Here is an 11,408-nt window from a genome sequence, read left to right on the forward strand (position 1 = left end):
ATAGAATAGAATGGGAAGATGAGAAAATTTTTTACCCTAAATTAAACTGGAAAGGAAAGAGATGGGAGAAAGGAGCCAAGGGCAGGGAAGGGGGATATAGATGATATATAGGAAAGGGTAGATAATGGGTACAGGTAGTCAGATATAATACAAGTTTTTTGTTTTTTTGGAAAATGATAGGGTTGGATGATCTGCCCAGGACTCATGGCTGGGTCTCTGGGGTGAGATGTAGGCTTGGGGTCTTATGACCCCACGGCAGGTACACTATACATTGCACCATTCGACTGCCCCATAGAATACTTTTAAAGAGGAACAGAGTGAAATGAGAGAGAAAATAGAATAAATGGGAGTGGGCATGAAAGGATGGAGGAAATTATAATCAGAAATGGCAACTTTGGGAAAAATATGGAAGTAACTTCTCTGAAGGACTTCTGTAAAAGACTGTGATCCACCCTAGAGACAGAGCTGATGGTACCTGAATACAGACTGAAGCACATGTTTTTCTCTTTCTTTCACTTAATTTTGTGTGAGGTTTCTTTGTTATTTTTGTGGAGAGAAGAGGGATTAGGTTTACAATTACAACAGGACTATTTAATAATGTGTAAATAAATAAAACTTTAAATTTAAAAAAATGAAGTCAAAACAGGTAAACTCTAAATAACCAATGAAAATAAATTCATTTATTTTTGTTGTGCAAATATGATGTGCTTCCCCCCTTTTTTAAATTAAAACTTTTCACATAGGGGCAGCTAGGTAGCAAATGGATAGAGCACTGGCCTGGAGTCAGGAGTACCTGAGTTCAAATCCAGCCTCCAATATTTAATATTTAATAATTACCTAGCCACTTAACCCCATTTGCCTTGGAAAAACCTAAGAAAGATCCTTTTCACTGAACAGATAGGCAAAGATTTTCTCTTTCAAAAATTTCATTTGCCCTTTAGATCTACAAAATTGTTTATACTAAGATTTTGTGACTGATTTTGCAATATGCCAATAATATATTCTATTTGTTTTGTTTTTTAAGAAAATTACATCCCATCTAATGAATAATGCACAAAGTTTTAGACAGTGGCAATGAACTATCTGTTGAGGTGTAAACTATAAGAAAAATAATGTGTCTATGTCTTTGGAAGCATTTAAATCCTAGTATAATGGCTTTCATTTATTAGCCCGTCAAGAAACAGTGGGAGCTCAGTTCTGAAAGGGACAAAATCCTGCATGGAAACATTATTTTAGAAAGATCTTTTCAATATTTAATAGCATATGAAAGCTGTATTTTCTGCAGGGATTCATGCCATGAGATTACTTCAAGGTGAGTGTACAATATGTCTTAATATAGCTTCTGCAATAATGAAAAATTGCATTTTCATTTTGGTCTTAAAATTAATCAACTTAGCCAAATGCTGTACATACTGAAAGAGTTAATGGGTAGAAATGCTGCTTGACTAAGTTGAATGTGTTTCCTTATCAAGAGTTTGTTAATTGTTTTAGAAAGAAGTTCTATTTTGTCCAAAGGTCTTATGTTTGTAGATTTGTAATAACTCACATGTCCTATGTCTTTAGAGTCCTCCAACACACCATTGAATCTTGCAAGTGAAGTTTTTAAACCAGTTTCAGTTCTACCTAAAACACTGTTGTTTCTGATGTAATAGTGTTAAATCAAAATGAAAGGCAAATTTATTTCTCTTTTTTGCCATGGCACAAAAAAATCCATTATTTTCAGTATCCCAAATGAGATATTTAGTGAAATCTTTGCATTTATATCAAGCAGTTCATGTGCTTCTCACCTGTCATAGGTTAATCTAATTTTTTTTAGGTTTATGCAAGGCATTGGGGTTAAGTGGCTTTCCCAAGGCCACACAGCTAGGTAATTATTAAGTATCTGAGGCCGGATTTGAACTCAGGTACTCCTGACTCCAGGGGCTGGTGCTCTATCCACTGTATCACCTAACTGCCCCAATTAATGTAATTTTTAATAATCTTCCACCTTTAACTGTACTTATTCCTCTATATCCACTGCCACAACAATGTATAGAAGTTTTCTAATGTGCAAGCCAGTTCTCATCCCTCTGCTTTAAGACCATAAGTAGCTCTTCCTTGATCACTTGATAAAGTATAAGTCCCTTTTTCATTCATACAAGGTCTTTCACAACTTTATCTCACAAAATAATGGTCTGGTATTAAATCAAACTCTTTATGTTATACTCTGTAGATATAATAATATTGTACTATTTGTTGTGAATGATTTCATGGTTTGTATATCAGAATTGTAAATAATAAATACTCTGCTACTTAAAACTCTCAGAAATTGGAGAGAGTCAAAATGATGAAGTGCCCAACTTGCTTTTTCCACAATAACTAAAAAGTCATCCAACTGAATTCTGATGCAGAAAACCAAGAAAAATATCATAGGGAGTCTGAATGAATTGGAAGGATTTCAGGGCAGGAGAGTCAGTAGCAGAACTACAACTAATAGAAACAACAATGGGTTGTGCCAAGGGCAGCAGTTCTAAGGAGGACTGAATGCCTGGACAAAAAGAGATCCCAGGTGGACCATTCTACTAGTAATATATGCAAGCACAGGTGTCGTCTGGTGACTTCCTTGCTTATTACCCAATTCCACAATACAGTTCCAGGGTAGAGAAGAGTGACTGGGATGATGAGGGAGAAGAAACGCTTTTATAATTTATCAAATAAAACTTCCAGAAACATAGTCATAGCTGTATGTCTTTGAGTGCTAGAACAGATGGGATAAGAGACTCAGTTCCAATTTTTAGTCCCTCACTCAAAACTACAGTGGGATAAATCAGAGCAGAAGATCATATTAACATGGGAGTCAGAAGTTCAGTCAATCTGAATTTACAAAATTTCACAAAGACCTAACTGTAGATAAAACACAGTAAAATCTATGAGAAGTAAATCACAAATAAATAACATATCTAAACTTAGTTCTCTCTCTGAATCACTTATCACTTTGTAAGTGCTAAAACATTAGAGGACCCAAAACTTATCACTTTGGAAGTGCTAAAACATTAGAGGCCTCAAATTTTCCTGTGAAAGCAACAAGATAGAAAAACATATGTTCATGGCAGGCATCAATCATCCTCTATGCAAGGTGAGGTCAGTCCAACATAAAATCCAAATTCAAAAAACTAGGATGAAAAATAAGCAAGCAGTTAAAATAACTAAACATTTTTTAAAAACCTATGATTATGACAGGAGAGCTTATGACAAAATGTCACAAGACAATGTCTTGAAAATATCTATAAGCAATATTCATAGAAAAATCCAGAATGGATACAAATAAAGCAAGAATGCCTAGAAGATTTAAAGAGCAAAAATAATTATTTTAAAAAATGAAATAAAGGTGGAAGAGATGAAATTGAGGAAAGAAATTAAAATGAGGAATAAATATATGAGAAGAGAATTTGACAACTTGGATTAAAAAAGGTACAAAAATACTGAATAAAATAACACTTTCAAAATCAGGGGGTAGCTAGGTGGCACAGTGGATAGTGCACTGGCCCTTGAGTCAGGAGTACCTGAGTTCAAATCTGACCTCAGACACTTAATAATTAGCTACCTGTGTGGCCTTGGGCAAGCCACTTAACCCAATTTGCCTTGTAAAAAAAACCTAAAAAAATGATAAAAATAGAAGAAAATTTGAAATGATTAATAGGAGATATAAATAAACTGGAAAACAGGTTAAGAATGACTCTAATCCTCATATTTCAATAAATTATATAACTGAACCATCTGAGAGAAACAGAGAATAACATAGAAAATGAAAAAAATCAAAGTCATCTCCTAGAAGAGACCCTAAACTGAAAACTCCCCAAAATATTATAATCAGATTCCAGAACTATCAGTTCAAGCAGAAAATACAAACAGACAGAAAGAAATAATATACCATAGAAACTCAGTAAGAATAACATAAGATTTAGTTCTTCCAAGTTTAAAGGAGTACAAGTATTAAAATATATTACTCTGGGAGCAAAAGAGTTTTTCTGATGATTCGCAAATCTGTTTATCCACCCCTAATCATTTTCTTGATCTCCAATCTTGCATCATCAAATATTGTACAAATCAAACTATTCCACACATATCCCAAATCCAACATGTCCCAAATTGAACTTATTTATCTTTCTCTGCAATCCCTCTCCTTCTTCTAGCTTGCCTAGTTTTACAATCTAAATGTAATCATTGAACAATTCAATTCTCAATTTACTTTCTATCAGTTCCTATGGGCAATATCTTTCTATGTATATTCAAAGCATTTCTTGAATATGCCCTTTATGAGACTACCACCAACCTCGTATAGATAGGCCATACTCATCATATCTCTACTATTGGAATACGCTTCTGCTTTATCTTCCTTCTAAAGTGCTAGTTGACATTAATAACAGCAGTGTTACACAAATAAAATTGTATTTCTACTCAGGATGGATTCAGTCTTTCAAGAATCATTTGACTCAGAGTTAAAAAAAAGTTTCCTAAGTTAAAGACATTATTGATTTATAAAAGATTTGGTAAAAATCAATATTAGAATATACTTAAACTCATGAAACCACAGCTTAAGATAAAAATAATCACTACTGCCATGATGAAAATGAATATATATCCAAAGACCTATAAGAGACCAGAGAATGTCCATGGTATTTGAAACTGTCTATGGTAGCTGAATTCAGAAGACTAACATCAACCCTCTTTGTCTTATAAGTTATGAAACAGAGTTTAGAGCCCTATTTTTTTTTTAATTGTCAAGCTCAAACATGTTACTGTCCATTGCGGTTAAGAATAAATGCTAACTGACTCATATAGAAGTATGTTTAACACAGTAATACATGTATAACCTATATTAGATTGCTCACTGTCAAAGGGAAAAGGCAGGGAAAGGAGGGAGGAAGAAAAATGTAGAACTCAAAATTTTACAAAAAATGAATGCTGAAGAGTATCTTTGCATATAGGTGGAATAATAAATAAAGGAATTTAAATTGAAAAAACTGAGAACTGTCCTCACCTAATTCTCACCATAATACCCTTTCCATAAGTCTTATATTAAAATACTTTGGATATACATACATGCATATATATATATATATATATATATATATATTTATATGAAGAAATGTTAATTTTATACCTTAGTCATTTGTGAATGTTTACCATCTCTCATTTATAGTCTCCCATCCAAAAAATTAGTAATCAATCCTTGAAATCTAACCTTTTTCTTAATTCACACTGAAATAATTAAAGTGCTGATCTTATCAATTGGTACTTGAATTATCTCCATCTCCTAATGCCTCTCTAGACCATATTGGAAGTCAATGTTAGGTTAATCATTCTAAAATCTCACTCTTATTTCATGATTCTCTGTAAAATCACATTCTCTGGTTTCCCACTGCTTAGAGGCCAGGCAGTTGTTTATCAGTGAATGGTTTCTAATTTAATTCACCTAAAATTAATTAACTAACTGCCTATTCCATGTCAAGTATTGTGCCAAGTATCCAAGATACAAAGACAAAATTGATACAGTTCTTAGCATCAAATAATTATTATTTTATTTGTAGAAAAATAAGAGGCACAAAAATTATTTCAAAAATAATCGTAGGAATAATGCAAATAATTGAAGTTTTTTGAAGGGCAAGATCCATCCTTTAGCTGTGGCTGGAAGGGAACTAGAAAGTTTAGAAACAGAAATAAGAAAGGAAACCATTTCAAGCATGGAATTCAGTTTGAACAAAGTAGTATTGCATGTGAAGAATTTCAAGTAAGCAAAAATGACAGCAATATAGGATATGTGAGGGAATATAAGATATTGTACAATCAGTCTGAAAATATATGGAGGCAGATTGAGAAAGGTACTAAATTTGACTCTGCATGACTTACTTTCACATACTTTCTTTTTATATATTTTTTTGGCATCTTTGTAGAAGAAGCTATGTTATTTTACCTCTTTTGGGTCCTTTTCAATTCCTTATTCTGACTACATAACAATATTCATATGTACTATTCATATGTACTTATTTTTTTGTATCCTCTAACTTCTATCTATATTGGAACTCAGTTTGCTAGAGCCCTTTTTGCTACACTATTGCAAATCTGCTGTACTCTCTCTCCACCAAATATTTATATTTTACCCTTGAGGCTGAAGTATATGCAAATTTCTCTAATCTTTTACATTGTCAGCTTCATTGATTTACAATATTCAGTCTCATTTCTGCAACTTTGATTTGCTTCTATGCTTTAAAATAATAAATCATTGAAGATTTTAAAGTTTATGCCCTCAGGTCACAATGCCTTTCCTAAATCTTTTAATTTGTTGTGTTTGTGTGTCTGTGTGTGTGTTTGTGTGTGTGTGTGTGTGTGTGTGTGTGTGTGTGTTTTGAGGTGGAGAGGGATGACACTTAATATAATATCAGAAACAGTTGACTGCAAACCTATATATAACAAAATATAATAGACACTCGGGATACAAAAATAACAGAGAATAAGATTAACAAGGAGAGGTTTATGGTAGTTGATTGCTCTAAAAAAAACAAAAGATCATCCAGGATAGAACTTAAAAGGGTCAAGCAGAATATTATTATGGATTTGCTGCTGACTACGTTTCTTTATTCATCCTCCTTTGATCACCCAACTTTTCTCTTCCCTTCTCCTCTGACTCCACAGTTGAATACTCTATTTTCAATTTGATACTGATATGGGGGACGGAGGGAGGGAGGGAGGGGATGAGAGAGAGAGAGAGAGAGAGAGAATCCCTCTTTGAAACAATTTAGATGAAAGTGAGATTCAATTGTTACCCACTCACACCCACCATTTTCCCTCTACTGCAAAATCTGTTCCTTGCACATCTTCATAAAAAATATTTTTCCCTATTCTTCTTCTCCCTCCTTCTCATAGGACAACTTTCCCTGTATATCCATGTTTGTATATCATCCCAATATAATTGAGTCATTCTCAACCCTCAGTCTACTTCCAATTCTTCTATAATAATAATAATGATAAAGTTCTTGGAAGTTGCATGTATCATATTCAATATAAGAAGGTAAACAGTTTAATAATGATAAAGTTTTTGGAAGTCTTATGTATCAAATTCACTATAAGAAGGTAAACATTTTTAACTTATTGAATCACTTGTGATTTCTTTTTTATAATATTTTGGCTAATCTTGAATCTTATCATTGAACCTTGTATTTTTCCTGCCCAATATCAAAATTGCTTTGTTTCTTATTACCACCACCCTAATCCTCCCTTCTTTCTATCAGTTCTTCATTCTCTTATTCCCTTTCCTTTCTACTTTTCTGTAGAATAAGAGACATTTTTTAAATCAACTTATGTAGACATTATTTTCTCTTTTGAATCAATTCTCATGAGAATAATGCCCAAAAGTTTTCTTTTACCCCTATCATCGCCTCCACTCAAAAACTTTCATATCTCTTCTTTCTGATAAAAAAAAATTAACTTATTCAGAATTTCCCTTTCCTTTTCCCCAAGGCATTCCTTTTTTTCTCATTCTTTACTTTCATTTTAAGATATTCCAGTACATTCAGCTCGCACTAATGTCCTCCCTCTATGTATTCTCATAAGTTTTCTAATAGTGATAAAGTTCTTAGGAATTTTAAGTATCATCTTCCCATCTAGAATGCAATTATTTTAAATTTATTGAATTCCTTATGATTGCTTTCCAGTTTACTTCTAATTTTTTCTCTTGATTCATTTTTGAATGTCAAATTTTATTCTAAGATAGAAGAAAAATATGATTTTTAAAAAATTATGGCTCCTAGATAGTCCAATAATATTTAAACTATTTTTTCAATCTAGTTCAGTTATAGTTTCAATGAGATATTTTACATTTTAAACTACTTTTTCATTCTTATAATTTTGTTTTATTGTTTCTTCATGTCTCATGGAGACATTCGTGTCCACTTTCCGAAATCTGCTTTTTTAAGGAGTTGTATTCTTCAACGAAATTTTGTACCTTTTCCATTTGGCAAAACTTTTTCAAGCCTTTTTTTTCTTTAATTCATTTTTATGTCTCTTATATTTTGTTTATTGTCTTTAAAGTTTTATTTTGTTTGATAATTTTTGTGCTTCCTTTGTTAAGCTTTTGACTATTTTTTTCATGTTTTTCTTGCTTTACTGTCACTCTCTTATTTGAATTTAGAATTCTCTTTGAGTTCTTATAGGAATTCTTTTGGGGCCTGAGACAAATACACATTTATTTTCTATGAATATTTGGATGCAGTAGTTTTGACTTTGTTGTCTACTGTTTATGTTTTGATCTTCCCTGTCACCAAAATAATTTTCTTTTCTGTAGTCAGGTTCTTTTTTGAACATTTTCTCAGTCTTTTCCTTGACTTTAACTGTATATGTTATCATATATGTTCTGCCCTTGGGTTGGAGGGTGCACTGTCAAAATTCAGACTTTTTTTTTGCAACAATTTTCAACATCTAGATCTAGAGATCAGTATGTTTTTAGTTCTTCCATGTAAATTTAAGGAGATGTGTGTTTACTATTCTCATGGCCTGTGTTCTAATTTGTGAATGACCCTTTCTGCAATGGAACCATGACTAGCAACCCTGTTGTCTTATAAACCTGAGCTCTGGTGCCCCTGTTGTCCTCTACTCCCTGCAATTGCAATCCAGGATTGTGACACACATACTCATATTTCACTGCTTACAGTGCCAGAAAAATAGTCTGTACATTTCTTCTTATTAATTTTCTGATGCTTTATCATTTTTGGACTGAGGGGGGTCAAAAACCAGGTCTGTTGGAACTGATTCAGTTATCAAAGGCTTGTTGAATTTGCTGAGGGCGCTGCCTATCCTGGCACAGCCTTCACTGGACTGTGTTCCTCTCTCATCCAGTATGACAGAGGTCCCCTGATGAACTTCTGAGTTCCTGGAATAGTAAAAAGTTACACATTGTACTCTTTGGATTGTGTCACTCCATAAATCTTTTTAATGCATAATTTAAAGTTGTTTAGAGGATAATTTAAGAGAACTCTTGTGAAGCCCTGTTTTTGAATGTGTCTGTGTCAGTCATCTTAGCTCTTATTCCTCTGTCTTTCTATTTTTACATGTGTCTGTTTTAAATTCTGTTCTCCTATCCATTCTTCTATCTGCTTTCATTTTATGGCTGTGTTTATGCCATTCACATCTACAGTTTTGATAACTGATTATTCCCCTCCATCCTTCTGTCTTCTGTTTAGCCTTCTCTTTCCCTTGGTTCTCACCACAACATTTCTTAATCTACCCCCATCCATTTTTTGTATTCCTTTATATAACTTACCTTCTTTTTTTCCCATTGGGAAATATGGTTATTTTTATGCCTTATTATGTTATTTTCACTTTGAAACTGTTATGTTAATGATGCTCAAACATTTCCCCTCCACTATAAAAAAACTATTTCTTATGTTCAGTTTTATGTGAAAAAATGTTCCCCATTTTATATCTCCCTTTTCCCTTCTCTCATTAGTTTCATATTTCTCACCACTTCATTTAGGAAAAAAATCTTTCCAACACTTTTATTTAATAATTTCTTGGAATATGATGTTTGTGCTATTCTTTGATTGTGGTTTATTGAGTAGTCCTATAATTCTTAAATTGAATTTCCTCGAGCTGTTTTCCAATCATGTTATTATTCTGATGAGATATCTCACAATTTCTTCAATTTTGTTCATTCTACTGTCTCTGTTTTAATGTTTCTTGAAGCCTTGTGGAGAACTTAATTCTCATTTGTCAAAATGTGGTTATAAGGGAATTACTTTTTTGAAGAGTTTTTGTGCTTCTTTTAACATTACACCAATGCTTTTTTAAGATGCTATTTTCATGAGCTTTTTTGTGTATCTTTTTTACCAACTCTTAATTTTCTTGTCTCCCCTTTCCCTCACCAACTATTCCTCTGTTATTCTTATTTCTTTATTAATATACACTATAAAGTATTTGGGGGGACTTTTGTTTATTTAGGTTTTTACTTTTAGGTTTTATTTATAACTATTTTCACATAGTTATATTTTTCTGAATTTATACTATTATATGACAGTATTGTATTATAATATGATATAACAATACTTTTATGGATCAAGTTATATTCCAATTGTTTTCTCATTATCCCCCTTCAATTTTTAGATTTCAAACACTTTTCCTTATTAAATTATTCTATTTGTTTTACCAACTACATGAAATGGCAGTTTCTAATATCATATTTTTGTACATTTTACTCCTTCCCTCCCTCTATCCCCTTGCCCATCCATCTGAAAGAAAGCAGTGAAATATAGAGTCTATATCTTTAACCCAGATAAACATAGATCCACATTAATCATATTGTGAAAGAAGAATCTTATCCAAAGGGAAGAAAAGTTACTGAAGAAAAAAGACATAATCCATAAGATAACTTTATTCTAAAAATTAAATACAGTAAACTTTGGTCTTCATTTAAACTCCACAGTTCCTTATCTGGATATGAATGATATTTTACATCACAAGACTTTTAGTATTGTATTTGATTAGTGAACTGTAGAAATAAACAAGCTGATCATGGCTGATCATCACCTCATATTGCTATTAGCATGTATAATGTTCTTCTGGTTCTGCTCACTTCAATCACTATCAGTTTGTACAAGTCACTCCATGCTATTCTAAAGTCCCATCTGACATACTTTCTTACAGAGCAATAGTATTCCATCATATTCAAATATGATAGAATTTATTCAGTCATTGCACCATTGATGGGCACCCCTTCAATTTTAAATGCTTTGCTATTCTGAAAAGAGGTACTATAAATATTTTTGTACATGTGTGTTTTTGCCATGTTTTCCTGATCTCTTTGGAAAACAGACCTAGGATTCTTATTACTGGATCACAGAATTTGTGTATTTTTCTTGCTTTTTTTGGCATAATTCCAAATTACTATTAAGAAAGGTTGGATCACTTCACATCTTCAACATTAATGTCCCAGTTTTTCTACATCACCTCCTTTTTTAGTTATATAGACCAATATGATAGGTTTGAGGTGGGACCACAGAATTGTTTCAATTTTCATTTTTCTAATCAATAATGATTTAGAACATTATTTTCATACGATCATAGAGAGCTTTAATTTTGCATGTGAGAATTGTCTTTTCATATCTTTTGACCATTTATTAATTGAGGAGGGACTTGAATTGTTATAAAATGGACTATTTTCTTTATATTTTAGAAGTTAGTCCTTTGTCAAAAATACTAGTAAATATTGTTTCCAAAATTTACTGTATTCACTTTGAACTTTAATGCATTAGTTTTATTTGTGAAGAAAAATTTTAATTTAATATAATGAAAAATAGTCATTTTTGTCTTCTCTGATCATAAACTGATCCTTTTCCACAGATATGACAGATAACCTATCCTTTCTTCTGCTAATTGAC

Source organism: Macrotis lagotis, chromosome 8 (assembly GCF_037893015.1).
Source record: "Macrotis lagotis isolate mMagLag1 chromosome 8, bilby.v1.9.chrom.fasta, whole genome shotgun sequence".
In the NCBI taxonomy this organism is placed as follows: domain Eukaryota; kingdom Metazoa; phylum Chordata; class Mammalia; order Peramelemorphia; family Peramelidae; genus Macrotis; species Macrotis lagotis.